Source organism: Hyla sarda, chromosome 7 (genome assembly GCF_029499605.1).
Source record: "Hyla sarda isolate aHylSar1 chromosome 7, aHylSar1.hap1, whole genome shotgun sequence".
NCBI classification, from domain to species: Eukaryota; Metazoa; Chordata; class Amphibia; order Anura; family Hylidae; genus Hyla; species Hyla sarda.
This window is the reverse complement of record NC_079195.1, coordinates 66,603,902-66,624,119: the sequence shown is the minus strand read 5'-3', so window position 1 is coordinate 66,624,119 and position 20,218 is coordinate 66,603,902.

Here is a 20,218-nt window from a genome sequence, read left to right as displayed (position 1 = left end):
TAACTCTTTTATATTTTCATCCACAGACTAGTATGAGGGCTTGTTTTTTGCGCGACCAGTTGTCCGTTGTAATACCATCACTCACTTTACCATAAAATGTATGGCGCAACCAAAAAAATACTATTTGTGTGGGGAAATTTAAAAGAAAACCGCAATTTTGCAAATTTTGGAAGGTTTTGTTTTCACGCCGTACAATTTATGGTAAAAATGACATGTATTTTTTATCCTCTGGGCAATACGATTAAAATGATACCCATGATTATACACTTTTCTATTACTGTTGCGCTTAAAAAAAATCGCTAACTTTTTAACCAAATTAGTACTTTTAAAATCCCCCTATTTTGAAGACCTATAACTTTTTCATTTTTCCGTATAAGCGGTGGTATGAGGGCTCATTTTTTGCGCCGTGATCTGTACTTTTTATTTATACCATATTTGCTTATACAAAACTTTTATTAAATTTTTTTTTTAATTTTTTGGGAATAAAATGTTATAAAAAAGCAGGTATTTTGGATTTTTTTTTTTACGTTCACGCTGTTCACCGTATGGGATCATTTACATTTTATTTTAATAGTTCAGATATTTACACACGCGGCGATACCAAATATGTATATAAAATATTATTTTTTACACTTTTTGGGAGTAAAATAGGGAAAATGGGACAGTTTACGTTTTTATTGGGGGAGGGGGTTTTTCACATTTTTTTTACTTTATTTTTTTTTACTTTTTTTACTTTTATTTTTACACTCTTATAGTCCCCATAGGGGACTATTTATAGCAACCATTCGATTGCTAATCCTGTTTAGTGCTATGTATAGGACACGGCACTGATCAGCATTATCGGTCATCTTCTGCTCTGGTCTGCGGGAAGGCAGATCAGAGCAGAAGACTCCCGGAAGGCAGCGGAGCCAGGTGAGGGGACCTCCGTCTGCCGTGCTGGATGATCGGATCACCGCGGCAGCGCTGCGGGCGATCCGATCATCCTGTTAAGTGACCGCAATGCTGTAGATGCCGTGATCTGTATTGATCACGGCATCTGAGAGGTTAATGGTTAATATCTGTACCCTTGTTCATGATATTTAGAGATTCTCTGGTGTCTGGTATTGTGCCAAGGGACTGGCGCAAGGCTAATGTGGTACCAATCTTCAAGAAGGGCTCTAGGTCTTCGCCAGGCAATTATAGACCGTTAAGTCTAACGTGCACTGTGGGTAAATTGTTTGAAGGACTTATAAGGGATTACATACAGGAATACATAGGGGATAATAGTATTATAAGTGATAGCCAGCATGGGTTTACTAAGGATAGAAGTTGTCAAACCAATCTAATTTGCTTTTATGAAGAGGTGAGTAGAAGCCTTGACAGAGGAATGGCTGTGGATATAGTGTTTCTGGATTTTGCTAAAGCATTTGATACTGTCCCTCATAGACGTCTGACAGGTAAGTTAAGGTCCTTGGGCTTGGAAACTTTAGTTTGTAACTGGATTGAACACTGGCTCATGGATCGTACCCAGAGAGTGGTGGTCAATGATTCGTACTCTGATTGGTCCCCGGTTATTAGTGGTGTACCCCAAGGTTCAGTACTGGGCCCGCTGCTGTTTAATTTATTTATCAATGATATAGAGGATGGTATTAACAGCTCTGTTTCTATCTTTGCAGATGACACCAAGCTTTGTAGCACGGTACAGTCTATAGAGGATGTGCATAAGTTGCAAGATGACTTGGATAGACTAAGTGTCTGGGCATCCACTTGGCAAATGAGGTTCAATGTGGATAAATGTAAAGTTATGCATCTGGGTACTAATAACCTGCATGCATCGTATGTCTTAGGGGGGATTAAACTGTCAGAGTCACTGGTAGAGAAGGATCTGGGTGTACTTGTAGATCACAGACTACAGAATAGCATGCAATGTCAGGCTGCTGCTTCCAAAGCCGGCAGGATATTGTCATGTATCAAAAGAGGCATGGACTCGAGGGACAGGGACATAATACTCCCCCTTTATAAAGCATTGGTACGGCCTCACCTGGAATATGCTGTTCAGTTTTGGGCACCTGTCCATAAAAGGGACACTGCGGATCTGGAGAGGGTGCAGAGATGCGCGACTAAACTAATATGGGGCATGGAACATCTTAGCTATGAGGAGCGATTAAAGGAGTTACAATTGTTTAGTCTTGAGAAGAGACGTTTAAGGGGGGATATGATAAACGTATATAAGTATATAAATGGCCCATACAAAAAATATGGAGAAAAACTGTTCCAGGTTAAACCCCCCCAAAGGACGAGGGGGCACTCCCTCCGTCTGGAGAAGAAAAGGTTTAGTCTAAAGGGGCGACACACCTTCTTTACCGTGAGGACTGTGAATTTATGGAACGGTCTACCTCAGGAACTGGTCACAGCAGGAACAATTAACAGCTTTAAAACAGGGTTAGATACATTCCTGGAACAAAATAACATTAATGCTTATGCAGAATTATAAAACTACATCCCGTTCCCTTATCCCCTTACACCCTTCACTTCAATTCCCTGGTTGGACTTGATGGACGTATGTCTTTTTTCAACCATACTAACTATGTAACTATGTAATGGCGGACATCCGCGGGATCGCGGGTGTCCGCCATTACCGGCGGGTTCCTGGCTGCGATCCACAGCCGGGACCTGCCGCGCATGATGCCGGCATCGCTCCGATGCCCGCGGTTATACTCAGAATGAAAATGTACATCCTGGTGCGTTAAGTACCTCATCACCAGGACGTACATTTACATCCTGCGATGTTAAGGGGTTAAAGGTAAGGAGGAAAAAATTTAAGTGCAAAAACGGAAAAAACCTCTGGTCCTTAAGGGGTTAACTTTCTGGCACCAGTTAATTTAGAAAAAAAAACTTCCACCGGAGTACCCCTTTAAGTGCTGCAGATGTGACTCCTAAAATAAAAATCTGGCCCCAGACGAACGCAGGACAAATTAGAACACGTTCCGCGTGTAACTGAGTAAATATTTGAAAGCAAAAAAGCTGCATCTGGCATTCTCAATTTAGATTTACAGTGTAATGACCATGAATAAGAAAAGTTCAAATTCCTTAAAGCAAATGGTCACGAACTTTAAGTGAGCCAGTGAAATCTAATTACTACATCTTTGTTTGTGAGAGCGTCTCCTGCGAGGCTGAATGGAGGCCGTGAATGGGCTTCCTTGCTGGCTTCCTGTACTCTGCCTCTCAATCCCCTGCCAGGACAAGTGGGGATAAGGTGAAGTTTGTTTGGAAGAAAAGTAATTTTACCTCTGATTTGTTTGCACAGAATGACAGGGATCTCAGTCTTCAGAGAAAAGGGTGGGGGGTCTCTTATATGCCCACCATTGCCCAGGGGATCCAGCAGGTTATCTTTCCAGCTTTAACCACATGCAAGAACCCATACAGTAGCTGAAACAGATAAATGGGATTCATGGCTGAGGCCCTAGTGTGTCAATGAACTATGATTTACCCTGATGCCCTTTGTGAACTTCTGCTCGCTGGGTGACCTGATCTTATCTGTTGCTTTCCCACTCACTGCAGCTTCTGGTTGTAATTACCCCATTTAAGACACATCCTTTTAAAATAGCTTACATGTTGGGATTCAGCGAAGATAATCATATTAAGAACATATTGGTACAGGCCAGGAGGAGTAGACACTCCAGTCAGAAGACTTCTTGGTGAGGATAGAAAACAGACAGAAGTGGGAGGAGAAAATGGATTGATCGTAATGTCTCCACCATTTCCAAAATCAAAACACTAAGAAAAAGTCAAAGGAGTACTCTGGTGCAGACTACTCCTGCTCCGTCCTGCCCGGGCTGCAAAAAAAATGAAAATAAACCATCACTCACCTTCCTGGGTTCCTGCGGAGCGCCACTACAGCTGATCGGTCCTCCGGTCCATCTTCTTCATACTTCCGTGTGAACGAAGCGTCACGTGGCGCTCAGCCTATTATGGGCCGAGGCAGAATATCTCAGCGTCCAGCGATAGGCTGAGTGCCATGTGACGCTTCGTTCACCCGGAAGTATGAAGAAGATGGACCGGAGGACCGATCAGCTGTAGTGGCGCTCCGCAGGAACCCAGGAAGGTGAGTGATGTTTTATTTTCATTTTTTTTGCAGGCCGGGCAGGACGGAGCAGGAATACTCTGCCCTAGAGTACTCCTTTAAGTTATATCTTAAATCAATGTCTAAAAAAAATGAAGATGTTGAATGTTGGTCCTTCCATTTGCATGTAGAGAAATTATAAAATGTGGGACGTGTAAAGCTAATACCATAATGTAGAAGAGAAGGAGACTCAGACACTAGTTAAAGGGGTACTCCCGTGGAAAACTTTTTTTTTTTAAATCTACTGGTGCCAGAAAGTTAAACAGATTTGTAAATCACTTCTATTAAAAAATATTAAAGGGGTACTCCGGTGAAAACCTTTTTTCTTTTAAATCAACTGGTGGTAGAAAGTTAAACATATTTGTAAATCACTTCTATTAAAAAAATCTTAATCCTTCCAGTACTTTTTAGGGGCTGTATACTAAAGAGAAATCCAAAAAGGAAATGCATTTCCTCTGATGGACAGCAGAGGTCAGCAGGGAGCACTGTGGTCATGACATCAGAGGAAATGCATTTCTTTTTTGGATTTCTCTTTAGTATACAGTCCCTAAAAAGTACTGGAAGGATTAAGATTTTTTAATAGAAGTGATTTACAAATCTGTTTAACTTTCTGGCACCAGTTGATTTAAAAAAAAAGTTTTCCACGGGAGTACCCCTTTAAGAAAGACATGAATCAGGAGGGGTGGGGAGCAGGAGAGGTTTGCTATGGGGATTTGCCTGTACTCTGGACAGTTCCTGACATGGACAGAGGTGTCAGCAGAGAGCACTGTGGTCAGACAGAAAAGAACTATACAACTTCCTCTGTAGTATACAGCAGCTGATAAGTACTGGGAGGATTAAGATTTTTTTTATAGAAGTAATTTACAAATCTTGAAAGGCAAGATGAAGGGATTCGGCACTGCCTACTTCTGTACCATCTGCACTGGATGCAAAGTCTCTAACTGCGGTTAAACTGTGGATACGTGGTGCTCAGGCTTGTATAGAAGTGATAATAAATGGAACTTGATAGAGGAAATGAAAAGCCGGCGACTCACCGTTCTTCCAACTTCAGCACATTTATTTGTACATACTCACAGCAATCAGTACATCATGGGGGGATGCATAGATGTTATGGGGGGGGGGGGGGTACCACTAAGAGGCGACACCGATGTTTCGCTTGGTGCTTCGACGGGCCTGACTCTAGACCGGAACGTGTCACCTTATATACAGGTGGATAATTACTGCTACCAATCGCTGTTCTTTACAACACTGACGTCACTCAAGGTAGGAGGATTGCTAATTATCTACTAAAACCACAGCGAAAAAAGAAACATGCATTCAGCTTTAGATACAAAGTTTCAAAAACAGACTGATACATCTACTTTGTCATTGAGCCCTAAGATGACCGTTGCATCGGTGGCTATGATCCAGTGGGTCTCTCTTCTAAGGAGATTCTTATCGGATCTCATGCCCGGTATGGCTGTAACCTTTTCAATGCCGGCAAACCTTAGTTGTTCATGGCTTCCTCCATGCGCTTCTATTATATGGGATATGAACCTGGCGGCACCCTTTTTAGTGAGGTGAGAATAAAAGTGTTCTCTCACTCTTGCACACAGTTTAGGATAGGTCCAATTACACACACTGTGAAAGAGCTAACGCAGATCAAAAAACATTGTTCACATAATTTTCTGCCCATGCGGCTTCTATTATATTGGGAAGACGATTAGGCAACTGTGCGCAAGAGTGAGAGAACACTTTTATTCTCTCCGCACTAAAAAGGGTGTCCCCAGGTTCATATCCCACATAATAGAAGCGCATGGAGGAAGCCATGAACAACTAAGGTTTGTCGGCATTGAAAAGGTTACAGCCATACCGGGCATGAGATCTGATAAGAATCTCCTTAGAAGAGAGACCCACTGGATCATAGCCACCGATGCAACGGTCATCTTAGGGCTCAATGACAAAGTAGATGTATCAGTCTGTTTTTGAAACTTTGTATCTAAAGCTGAATGCATGTTTCTTTTTTCGCTGTGGTTTTAGTAGATAATTAGCAATCCTCCTACCTTGAGTGACGTCAGTGTTGTAAAGAACAGCGATTGGTAGGAGTAATTATCCACCTGTATAAGGCCTAGAGTCAGGCCCGTCGAAGCACCAAGCGGTGGGAAACATCGGTGTCGCCTCTTAGTGGTACCCCCCCGATAACATCTATGTGTCCCCCCATGATGTACTGATTGCTCTGAGTATGTACAAATAAATGTGCTGAAGTTGGAAGAACGGTGAGTCGCTGGCTTTTCATTTCCTCTATCAAGTTTCTGTTAAGGCATGCGCTCCGGTCCCCATCCCCGGACCGGAGCGCCCGCCTCCTCGATCCTTTGCCCCGGGATCCAGACGTCTCCCGGTCAGTCACACTGACCGGGAGCCCGGGTTCCCTTGTGTCTGGGACGCGGCTGCCGTGACGGCTGGCCCCCGTTCAATTTATTTACATTTGATCACTAAGTGATCACTAAGACCCTAATTTTACCACCCATCAAATAATATCTAAAATATAACTTTTATTCCTTGCCATAAACATTAAAATTTAAAGTGGATTTGTCTCCAGTAGAGATTGTGATCAGTGCATGATGCTACATGCTATTATATATATATCTGCATTGCTGTGGCTGCAGTCCACATGAAAAAATGCTGGGACTCCACTCTATATTAAAAACTGTCACACACTACCCCCCCCCCCCCCGACGTTTCACCACAACCAGTGGCTTTATCAAGGGCTATGGGGTCAATGGTCCCCGTTCACGCGCCGCGTCCCGGATCCACTCACCAGTCTCCCCGCTCCCTGTGCCGTCCTTCCCTGCCTCTCGGCGCGCGTGGCCCCGCTCTCTAGGGCGCGCGCACGCCGCCTTCAGTAAGTTTAAAGGGCCAGTGCACCGGTAATTGGTGCGCTGGTCCCTCACTCTCCCTGCCTTCCCTAATAAAAGCCTCCTGCCCCTTCCTGCCCTTGCCGGATCTTTGTGCCCTAGTGCCTCTGAGAAAGCGTTCCTTTAGTGTGTATTGCCTTGCCTGTTTGCCGAACCCGTTGCTACGCTACGACTACGCTCCTGCCTGCTCCCTGTGTACCACGCCATATCAGCTGCCTGAGAGGTTGAGTTGCTACTGGAGGATACGACCTGGTGGTTACCGCCGCAGCAAGACCATCCCGCCTTGCGGCGGGCTCTGGTGAAAACCAGTAACCACTTAGAACCGGTCCTTTGGTACAACCTGCGTCATCGCCTCTCAGGTCCAGAGGATCCACTACCAGTCCTGCCGGTACGTGACAGTTTCATTTACAAATCTGTTTAACTTTTTTGCACCAGTTGATCTAAAAAACATTTTTCCACTGAAGTACCCCTTTAAGGCCAATCTGAGATTGATAGGATAACAAGAAGCGTGGCTTCCGAAAAATTGTCATGGCTTTAGATGCGGCACCATGTGATAACAAAAATATGCTCGATTCTTTCTTCAGGAAAGGCATGTTAGGTCAATGATCAATATAGACCTTAATCGAATTCAAAATCTATGTTGTAAATTAAAAAATTGGTCAAGGATAAAGTTTCATCCTGTAAAGCTCATCTGACTTCAAGTAGGTTTAAGGAGGAGCAACAAAGCACTATTGGGATTTGTTTATGATGTTTTCTGATTTTTCCCTCTATTTTATCTGAAAAAACATCTGCCATTAATTTCAAATAATTTCCTTTTATGTGTATTTGGGATGTTTATAATGTTCAACTATTGTTTTCAGACCCTTTCACTTGTTTCACATTTTCTTATGTTTGAGCCTTGTGCAAAATAATTCAAGTTTTCACACATTTCTCTGCACTCAATACCCCATAATAAAAATTGAAAACTGAATGTTATAAAAAATAAAATATTGCACTGACATAAGCTTCAGACCTTATACTCAGGACTTAGCTGAAGTCCCATTGGCAGTGAATACAGACGCCAGTCTTCTTAGGGATGATGCCACAAGGTTTGCACCCTTGGATTTGGGAATTTTTGCTATTCTTCAGATGCTCACACACTCTGTCAGGTTGGATGGAGACTGTTGGTGGAAGCCATTTTTTCTCCAGAGATGTTTGACTGGGTTCAAGTCAGGGTTCTTATAGGGCCACTCAAGAACATGTTGTCTTGGCTGTGTGCTTAGAGTCATTGGCCATCATTTACTAAGAGTGTTTTGTAGGTTTCTTTGTGGGTTTTAATTCCCTACAATTTATTTTCCACGGTATTTACTAAGGTTTCCCTACATTTTTCTTTCTTTTTTTACACATGCTCTGATCTGTAGGGTTTTCTTCAGCTGAAATCCACCACATTTTCTGTGGAAACCTTAGTAAATATGTTGGGTTTTTGTGAAAATGTCGGGAACACGCCCCTTTTTTGGTGACCACACCCCCTTTCGGGTTTTCTTAGCAAAATGGAGAGTTAGTCAGGGAATCTGGCGCACAACCTGACAAAACATGTCGGGTTTGCAATAGTAAATGAGGGCCATTGTCTTGTTGGAGGGTGAACCTTTGGCCCTAACTGAGGTACAGAGTGCTCTAGATCAGGTTTTATTAAGAATATTTCTGTATTTTTTGGAGGCTCTCCCTTGGCACTTTCCGACGTGCTGAGGATTTGTGCTACTGGATATTTCAGTGCTTTGTTTTCTTTTTTCTTTCTTTTTGTTTCTCTCCATTTATCCTTCTTTTCAGTTTCAAAGTTAATGTTGTTTTGGCAGATGCAAGCTCGGATCTATATCTTGGAATCCTGAACAGGACATATCCACAACGTTATACCTTCTGTATCCCTATGCCTGACCTGTAAACAAACACTCTGTCCCCTTCTTTGTTATAGTTTTTTGTATGCTTGTATTGCCGACCCTTACTTTGTTTCAATAAAACGAATAAAAAATAATATATATATATATATATATATATATATATATATATATATATATGTATATATGTGTGTACTTTGCTTCATTCAGCTTTCCCTTAACCCTGACCAGTTTCCTTGTTCCAGGGGCTGAAAAACACCCCCACAGCATGACACTGCCACCACCATGCTTTACTGTAGGGATGGTATTGGGCAGGTTTTGAGCAGCACCTGGTTTTCTCCAGATGCTACGCTTGGAAGCGAGACGAGAAAGGGAAAGTTTGGTTTCATTAGATGAGAGAATCTTGTTATCTCACAGTCTGTGGTGAAAGTTTTAGGTGTTTTTTTTCGTTGCAAACTCCACATGGGCTTTCATGTGTCTTTTGCTGGCCCAGATTGGTGGAGTGCTGCAGCGATAGGTGACCTTGAAGTTTCTCCCATTTGCACACAGGATCTTTGAAGCTCAGCCAGAGTGACCATTGGCTTGTTGGTCCTCTCTCTAACCACCCTTCTTGTTAGTTTCTCCTATTTTGTGGAGTGGCCAGCTCTAGGAAGAGTCCTGGTTTTTCAAAATTTTTCCATTTAACCCCTTAACGACGCAGGACGTATATTTACGTCCTGCGCCGGCTCGCGCGTTATGAAGCGGGATCGCGCCGCGATCCCGCATCATATCGCGTCGGTCCCGGCGCTCATCAACGGCCGGGACCCGCGGCTAATACCACACATCACCGATTGCGGCGATGTGCGGTATTAACCCTTTAGAAGCGGCGGTCAAAGCTGACCGCTGCTTCTAAAGTGAAAGTGAAAGTGACCCGGCTGCTCAGTCGGGCTGTTCGGGACCGCCGCGGTGAAATCGCGGCATCCCGAGCAGCTTACAGGACACCGGGAGGGCCCTTACCTGCCTCCTCGGTGTCCGATCGGCGAATGACTGCTCCGTGCCTGAGATCCAGGCAGGAGCAGTCAAGCGCCGATAACACTGATCACAGGCGTGTTAATACACACCTGTGATCTGTGTAAAAGATCAGTGTGTGCAGTGTTATAGGTCCCTATGGGACCTATAACACTGCAAAAAAAAAAGTAAAAAAATGTGTTAATAAAGGTCATTTAACCCCTTCCCTAATAAAAGTTTGAATCACCCCCCTTTTCCCATAAAAAAAATAAAACAGTTTAAAAAAATAATAATAATAAACATATGTGGTATCGCCGCGTGCGTAAATGTCCGAAATATAAAATTATATTATTAATTAAATCGCACGGTCAATGGCGTTCGCGCAAAAAAAATTCAAAGTCAAAGTCAAAAAAAGCCCATTTTTGGTCACTTTTTATACCATTAAAAAATGAATAAAAAGTGATCAAAAAGTCAGATCAAAACTAAAATCATACCGATAAAAACATCAGATCACGGCACAAAAAATGAGCCCTCATACCACCCTGTACATGGAAAAATAAAAAAGTTATAGGGGTCAGAAGATGACATTTTTAAAAGTATAAATTTTCCTGCACGTAGTTATGATTTTTTCCAGAAGTACGACAAAATCAAACCTATATAAGTAGGGTATCATTTTAATCGTATGGACCTACAGAATAATGATAAGGTGTCATTTTTACCGAAATATGCACTGCGTAGAAACGGAAGCCCCCAAAAGTTACAAAATGGCGTTTTTTCTTCGATTTTGTCGCACAATGATTTTTTTTCCCGTTTCGCCATGCATTTTTGGCGATGCAAAAAACAAGCCATAATATGGATTTTTAGGTGGAAAATTGAAAGGGTTATGATTTTTAAAAGGTAAGGAGGAAAAAACGAAAGTGCAAAAACTGAAAAACCCTGAGTCCTTAAGGGGTTAAGTATTATGTACGCCACTGTGTTTTTTTTGGAAACTATCATGCAGCAGAAATGTTTTTACCCTCATGCCCTGAATTTTACGCTAACCCCTTAAGGACTCGGTGGAATTTTTATTTTTTTTTTAAATCAACTGGTGCCAGAAAGTTAAACAGATTTGTAAATAACTTCTATTAAAAAAAAAATCTTTACCCTTCCAGTACTTTTTAGCAGCTGTATGCTACAGAGGAAATTCTTTTCTTTTTGAGTTTCTTATTTTTTATGTTTTTTATTTTTTGTCTTGTCCACAGTGCTCTCTGCTGACACCTCTGTCAGTGTCAGGAACTGTCCAGAGCAGCATTGGTTTGCAATGGGGATTTTCTCCTGTTCTGGACAGTTCCTGATACCGGCATGAGGTGTCAGCAGAGAACACTGTGGACAAGACAAAAAATAAAATAAAAAAATAAAAGAATTTCCTCTGTAGCATACAGCTGCTAAAAAGTATTGGAAAGGTAAAGATTTTTTTTAATAGAAGTAATTTACAAATCTGTTTAACTTCCTGGCACCAGTTGATTAAAAAAAAAATGTTTTCTACTGAAGTACCCTTTAAGGACTAATTTTTTCCTCCTTGCCTTCTAAAAATCATAACTCTTTTATATTTGTATCCATAGGCGAGTATGAGGGCTCATTTTTTGCGCGATCAGTTGTCCTTTGTATTGCCATCACTCATTTTACCACAAAATGTATGGTGAAACCAAAAAAATACTATGTGTGGGGAAATTGAAAAGAAAATAGCAATTTTGCAAATTTTGGAAGGTTTCGTTTTCACACTGTACAATTTACGGTAAAAATGACATGTGTTCTTTATTATGTGGGTCAATACGATTCAAATGATACCCATGATTATATACTTTTCTATTATTGTAACTCTTTAAAAATATCTCAAACTTTTTAACCAAATTAGTACATTTAACCCCTTAAAGGGGTACTCTGGTGAAAACCTTTTTTCCTTTAAATCAACTGGTGGCAGAAAGTTAAACATATTTGTAAATTTCTTCTATTAAAAAAGCTTAATCCTTCCTGTACTTATTAGCTGCTGAATACTACAGAGGAAATTATTTTCTTTTTGGAATGCTCTCTGATGACATCACGACCACAGTTCTCTCTGCTGACGTTATTATACTAATAATAACGCTTTATTTATTGTTGTCCTTAGTGGGATTTGAACCCAAGTCCCCAGCACTGCAAGGCAGCAGTGCTAACCACTGAGCCACCATGCTGCCCTTAGCATACATCTGCTGTGCATGGTTGCTAAAATGGACAGAGATGTCAGCAGAGAGCACTGTGCTCAAGATGTCATCAGTGTTCCAAAAAGAAAGGAATTTCCTCTGTAGCATTCAGCAGCTAATAAGTACTGGAAGGATTAAGATTTTTTAATAGAAGTAATTTACAAATATGTTTAACTTTCTGCCACCAATTGATTTAAAAGAAAAAAGGTTTTCACCAGAGTACACCTTTAAGAACGCAGGGTTTTATTTTCATTTTTTCCTCATCACCTTCTAAAAATCATAACGCTTTCAATTTTGTACATAAAATTCCATATGATGGCTTATTTTTTGCGCCACCAATTCTACTTTGCAGTGACATTAGTCATTTTACCAAACAATCCATGGCGAAACGGTGAAGATAACACCTTATCTTTATTCTGTAGGTCCATACAGTAAAAATGATACCCTACTTATATAGGTTGGATATTGTCGTACTTCGGAAAAAAATCATATCTACATGAAGGAAAATTTATACGTAAAAAATTCTCATCTTCTAACCCCTATAACTTTTTTTTCCGCATACGGGGCGGTATGAGGGCTCATTTTTGCGCCGTGTCCTGCAGTTTTTATCTGTACCATTTTTGTATTGATCTGACTTTTTGATCGCTTTTCATTCATTTTTTCATGATATAAAAAGAGACCAAAAATACGCTATTTTGGAATTTGGAATTGTTTTACGCGTACGCCATTGAGCGTGCGGTTTAATTAACAATATATTTTTATAGTTCGGACATTTCCGCACACGGCAATACCACATATGTTTATTTTTATTTACACAGTCTTTTTTTCATGAGAAAAGGGGGGTGATTCAAACTATTATTAGGGAAGGGGTTAAATGACCTTTATTCACTTTTTTTTTTTCACTTTTTTTTTCACTTTTTTTTTGCAGTGTTATAGCTCCCATAGGGGGCTATAACACTGCACACACTGATCTTTTACCCTGATCCCTACAAAGCCATAGCTTTGCATAGATCAGCGAGATAGGGGCTCGATTGCTCAAACCTGTAGCTCAGGCTTGGAGCAATCAAACGCCGATCGGACACGACGGAGCAAGGTAAGGGGTCTCCCCTCGTGTCCTTGCTGATCAGGACATCGCGATTTTATTGCGATGTCCCGATCAGCCCGACTGAGCTGCCGGGAAGCGTTTACTTTCATTTTTAGATGCGGCGATCAACTTTGATCGCCGCGTCTAAAGGGTTAATAGCGCGCGGCACAACGATCGGTGCCGCGCGCTGTTAGTCCAGGGTCCCGGCTATCATTAACAGCCGGGACCGACCCGTTGTGATGCGGGGTCACGCCGTGACCTCGTTTTAAACACCGGGACCGGGTGAGGGGCGAACAGGTACGCCCTTCGTCCTGAAGGAGTTAAAATCCCTATAACTATATTTTTTGTGCTGTGATCTGTAATTTTTATTGAAACCACATTTGCGTATATAAAACTTTTAATGCATTTTTTATAAACTTTTTTTGGAATATGTGACAAAAAAGCAGCAATTTTGAACTTTTTTTTTAACGTTTACACTGTTCACCGTACGGGATCATTAAAGGGGTACTCCGGCCCTGAGACATCTTATCCCCTATCCAAATGATAGGGGATAAGATGTCTTACACGCGGCGATATCAAATATGTTTTTATATATATATATATATATATATATATATTATTATAATTTTTTTTTTTTTTACACTTTTTGGGGGTAAAATGGTAAACAGGGACAATTTAAATTTGGATAATTTTTTTACACTTTTATGTCCCCATAGTGGACTTGATTGCTAATACTGTTCAGTGCTATGCATGGGGCATAGCACTGATCAGTATTATCGGCGATCTTCTGCTCTGGTCTGCTCGATCTCAGCCCAGAGCAGAAGACTCCGGGTGAGGGTACCTCCATCCGCCATTATGGATAATTGGATCCACGAAGCAGCGCTGCGGCGATACGATTTCTGACCGCACTGCCGTAGATGCCGTGATCTGTATTGATCACGGCATCTGAGGGGTTAATGGTGGAAATAAGCAAGAAATGGGAGGAGCCAGAGCTAAATTTCAAATGTCATAGAAATTTATCTGAATTCTTATGTCTATGCAAAATTCTGGTTTTCCTTTTTTTAAATACATTTGCCAAATTTGTTTACTTCTCTTTTTACTTTAACATTATAGAGGATTCAGTGCAGAATGATGGGGGGGGGGGGGGGAATAGATTTTTTAAATTCTTGGTTCAATAAAGTTGCCAACCAATTGCTAAAGCAGGGGACCCTGGTCAACTTTTCATCCAGCCAGTAGTTGAATGGAGAGGTCAGGCCGGACCCCCCTGTACTAGCAAAGTAACCATTTAATGGGACAGTTTTATTAGCAGAAGTACATCATGGAATTATTGTATATACAGTTCACTAGTCTGCAAGCACTGGTGCATCTACATGAAAATAATCATAATGGTTATCCAACAAAATTATTCTAGAGACATGTTAAAAGTTTTTATCAGTCGGTGTCGGAGCATTTACACTTAAATGTTTCAGATCATCAAAAACAAATTTTAATATAATACAAAGATAATCCAAGTAAAAACATTTCATTCATCATGGGAAAAAAAGCTATCCGAACCTTCATGGCCCTATGTAAAAAAGCAGCTGCCCCCTACAAAAACATTGAAACTCTGCCACGTACGCCATTTTTCCCCAGTACTAAACCTTATAGTCATGATGACCTTAACTGAGGCAAATGAGGCCTACTGCTGTTTAGATGTTGTTGTAAGTTCTTTTATGACCTCTTGAAGGAGTCTTTGCTGTCCTCTTGGGGTAATTTTGGTAGGCTTGTCACTTCTGGGAAGGTTCACCCCTGTTTCAAATTTCCTATATTTTTGGATAATGGCTCTCACCGGGATTTGCTGCAGTCCCAAACCATAAGAAATGGCTTTGTAACCCTTTCCAGACTGAAATATGTAATTTACCTTATTTCTCATTTGTTCCTGAATTTCTTTGGATCGTGGCATGGTGATGGATGTTGCAGTGGTCCAGGTGAGAGATTAGGGCGAGTCAAATTGAGAATAGACCTGATTTAAGAAAACATTATGAGGTGGATATGACAAGAAGTGTTAAAGGGATAATCCACTGCCCCAGCGTTCTGAACATTTTGTTCCGAACGCTGGTTGATGGCTGCGGGGGTCGTGACGTCATGGCCAGGCCCTTCATGACATCACGTCATGCTCCCTCAATGCAAGTCTAAGGGAGGGGGCGTGGCAACTGCCACGCTCCCTCCCATAGACTTGCATTAAGGAGGTGTGGCGTGACATCACGAAGGGCCTGGCTGTGACGTCAGCCCACACCCAGCGTTCGGAACAAAATGTTCAGAATGCTGGGGCAGTGGAGAACCCCTTTAAGGGCTTGGAAATGTGATTTTAAAGGAAGGGAAGAATTGAAAGTTATACTGCGGTAGCAGCGTTGTGGAACTGGGAAAGGGTGGAGCCTTTGACTGTAGTTGCTTTGTGCCAGTTTATATTATAGAGCTGAACGTTTACTAGGAATAACATGATGCCCAAAGGAAGCTTTGTAGACCTGTGCCCAGTGGGGTCATAATGATATAAAGATAAAACATAAGTGTACCTCTCACTCTTCATGGGAGGTTAAGTTTAAAAAAAAGTGGATGAAAGGATCTTCAGAAGACAACTGACACTTTGCTAAATATTTAGTGAAAAACAAAAAAGAGAAAAGAGGTGTTTTTCTTCAAACAAATGAGAGGTCAAAGAGCTGGAGGCAGATCTGCTTGGAGAAAAAGAGAGCCACAGGCCAGAGGGGCTCAGCAGGTGTCATATAGCAGAATGGATTTGGCAGGTAAGAGCTCAATGAAAGCCTCCGCACTCAGGTGATGGCCATTGTTCTGCTCCCACGCTCGTATGGATTATTTAAATGTGGGACACACATGAGCACATCGGCATTCTTCTCATCATAGGCTTAGTACTCGCTCAGTAAAGTAACTGCAGAAAACAGGCATAAGGAGGTATACATTAGTGACCAAGTCATGTCACAGAGAAAGTAGGGCTAAATCAGATTTCTTCTTCATCTCCACCAATTTTTACTATTGCACCTTGGAAATTGGAGCCCTCCATCAGAAAACAAATACATACAAAAAAGTACATTTTGTGATGCACTTTCTTACTTTTCCTTGAAAGGTTTTATAAAAAAGAAAAAAAATGACATATTTGGTATCACTTCCTATGAGAAACCAGTGATCAATGTAAAAGATCAGTGTGTGCAGTGTTATAGGTCCCTATGGGACCTATAACACTGCAAAAAAAAAAGTGAAAAAAAAAGTGAATAAAGATCATTTAACCCCTTCCCTACAAAAAATTTGAATCACCCCCCTTTTCCCATAAAAAAAAACACAGTGTAAATAAAAATAAACATATATGGTATTGCCGCGTGCGGAAATGTCCGAATTATAAAAATATATCATTAATTAAACCGCACGGTCAATGGTGTATGCGCAAAAAAAATTCCAAAGTCCAAAATAGTGCATTTTTGGTCACTTTTTATATCATGAGAAAAATGAATAAAAAGCGATCAATAAGTTCTATCAATGCAAAAAATGGTACCGTTAAAAACTACAGATCACGGCGCAAAAAATGAGCCCTCATACCGCCCCATACGCGGAAAAATAAAAAAGTTATAGGGGTCAGAAGATGACAATTTTAAACATATTAATTTTCCTGCATGAAGTTATGATTTTTTCCAGAAGTACGACAAAATCAAACCTATATAAGTAGGGTATCATTTTAAATGTATGAACCTACAGAATAAAGATAAGGGGTCATTTTTACCGAAAAATGTACTACTTAGAAACGGAAGCCCCCAAAACTTACAAAACTGCGTTTTTTTTTTCAATTTTGTCTCACAATAATTTTTTCTTTCCGTTTCACCGTAGATTTTTGGGCAAAATGACTGATGTCGTTACAAAGTAGAATTGGTGGCGCAAAAAATAAGCATTCATATGGATTTTTAGGTGCAAAATTGAAAGAGTTATGATTTTTTAAAGGCAAGGAGCAAAAAACGAAAATGCAAAAATGGAAAAACCCCCGGTCCTTAATTAACCCCTTAAGGACCGGGTGTTTTTCCGTTTTTGCATTTTCGTTTTTTGCTCCTTGCCTTTAAAAAATCATAACTCTTTCAATTTTGCACCTAAAAATCCATATGAATGCTTATTTTTTGCGCCACTAATTCTACTTTGTAATGACTTCAGTCATTTTGCCCAAAACGGAAAAAAAAATCATTGTGCGACAAAATTAAATTAAAAAAAACGCAGTTTTGTAACTTTTGGGGGCTTCCGTTTCTACGTAGTAAATTTTTCGGTAAAAATGACACCTTATCTTTATTCTGTAGGTCCATACGATTAAAATGATACCCTACTTATATAGGTTTGATTTTGTCGTACTTCTGGAAAAAATCATAACTACATGCAGGAAAATTAATACGTTTAAAATTGTCATCTTCTGACCCCTATAACTTTTTTATTTTTCCGTGTATGGGGCGGTATGAGGGCTCATTTTTTGCGCCGTGATCTGAAGTTTTTAACGGTACAATTTTTGCATTGATAGGACTTATTGATCGCTTTTTATTCATTTTTAAATGATATAAAAAGCAACCAAAAATGCACTATTTTGGACTTTGGAATTTTTTTGCGCGCACGCCATTGAACGAGCGGTTTAATTAATGATATATTTTTATAATTCTGACATTTCTGCACGCGGTGATACCATATATGTTTATTTTTATTTTTATTTACACTGTGTTTTTTTTATGGGAAAAGGGGGGTGATTCAAACTTTTAATAGGGGAGGGGTTAAATAAGATTCATTCACTTTTTTTTTCACTTTTTTTTTGCAGTGTTATAGCTCCCATAGGGACCTATAACACTGCACACACTGATCTTTATCATTGATCACTGGTTTCTCATAGGAAACCAGTGATCGATGATTCTGCCGCATGACTGCTCATGCCTGGATCCCAGGCACTGAGAAGTCATTCGGCGATCGGACAGCGAGGAGGCAGGTAGGGGCCCTCCCGCTGTCCTTTAAGCTATTCGGGATGACGCGATTTCGCCGCGGCTATCCCGAACAGCCCACTGAGTTAACCGGCAACTTTCACTGTCGCTTTTAGCCGCGCGGCTCAGCTCTGAGCGTCGGCTAAAGGGTTAATAGCGCGCGGCGCTGTGCGCTATTAGCGGCGGGTCCCGGCTTCACTATGACGCCGGGCCCGCCGTGATATGATGCGGGGTTACCGCGTAACCCCGCTTTATATCACCGGAGCAGGACCAAGGACGTACCAGTACGTCCTTGGTACTTAAGGGGTTAAGGGGTTAAAGGGGTACTTTGCCACTAGACATCTTATTCCCTATCCAAGATTGGCAAATGCTCTTCATAGATGAAAGCAGGTTCACACTGAGCACATGTGACAGAAATTACGGAGACGCCATGGAGAACATTCTAGCATTTTTCTGGGGGCCAAACAGCCCTCCATGTGTTCCTCAGAGGTAGCCTGACTGCCATTAGGTACCGATATGAGATCCTCAGACCCCTTGTGAGACCATATGCTGGTGCGGTTGACACTGGGTTCCTCCTAATGCAAGACAATGCTAGACCTCATGTGGCTGGAGTGTGTCAGCAGTTCCTGCAAGAGGAAGGCATTGATGCTATAGATTGGCCGCCCGGTCCCCAGACTTGAATTGGATTGAGCACATCTGGGACATCATGTCTCGCTCCATCCACCAACACCACGTTGCACCACAACTGTCCGGAGTCGGTGGATGCTTTAGTCCAGGTCTGGGAGGACATCCCTCAGGAGACATCCCGCCGCCTCAATAGGAGCATGCCCAGGCATTGTAGGGAGGTCATACAGGCAGGTGGAGGCCACACACACTACTGTGCCTCATTTTGACTTGTTTCAAGGACATTGCATCAAAGTTGGATCAGTCTGTAGTGTGGTTTTCCACTTTGATTTAGAGTGTGACTCCATATCCAGACCTCCATGGGTTGATAAATTAGATTTCCATTGTTCATTTTTGTGTGGTTTTGTTGTCAGCACATTCAACTTCATTCAGCTCTAGGATGTGTTATCTTAGTGTTCTCTTTATGTTTTTTGAGCCATGTATATAAAAAAATATAAAAGAATATTAAAAAAATGGATCTGTACAAAACAAAACACATAGGAACCAATACATGTTAATGGGCATTCTCAATCACCTCATTGAAACCCCTCGTAAAAATGGTATCAAGGGTAAAAATTCCAATAGGATTCCCTATTATTTAATTTCTGAACTCTATTGTGTATATGCAATGGAATAGTTTCAATGACTGTCAATCTCAAAACATCAAAATTATTAATGTGTTTAAAGGGGTATTCCCTGGCAAAAACATTTTATCCCCTATCGAAAGGATAGGGAATAAGATGTCTGATCGTGGGGGGCCCGCCGCTGGGACCCCCTGAGATCTCCCTGCAGCACACACATTCTATGCGGGAGCTGCATCTCCGGTTTCAGAAACCTCCGGGCCCAAGTACTGCAGACAGCATGTGGAAGATAAAACATAAACTGCAAACATGCTGTCACAACTATTATGTTCCTTGATGCGGTAAAATTTTTTAGAGGTGTTCGAAGGAAAAAAAATATTTTCCGCTATCAATCATGGTGCAGCATTTGCATCTAGTTTTATTACAAGAAAATGTACCCACAGCACCATTATCACTGGTAATAGTATCAATTCTGTTATTTATAGATTTTATCCAACTGGGAGCCACAAAATTTCGCTGATTCAAAGATCTGCGGAATGTGAAGCCAGGCTGGGCAGGAATAATATTGCATAAAACGGGATCATATTTTAATATACACCAATGTTTAGATAGAACCTCCCTAATCTTGCCAGATGCACAATTAAAATCTATCTATATATATAAAACTCAACGTTTGTGTGTATGTATATATGTATATATGTATGTGTGTATGTATGTATATATGTATGTATGTGTGTATGTGTATGTTCCAGCATCACGTCCAAACGGCTAAAGATGTTAACATGAAACTTGGCCACATGTTACTTCTATGTCAGCAACAAACATAGGATAG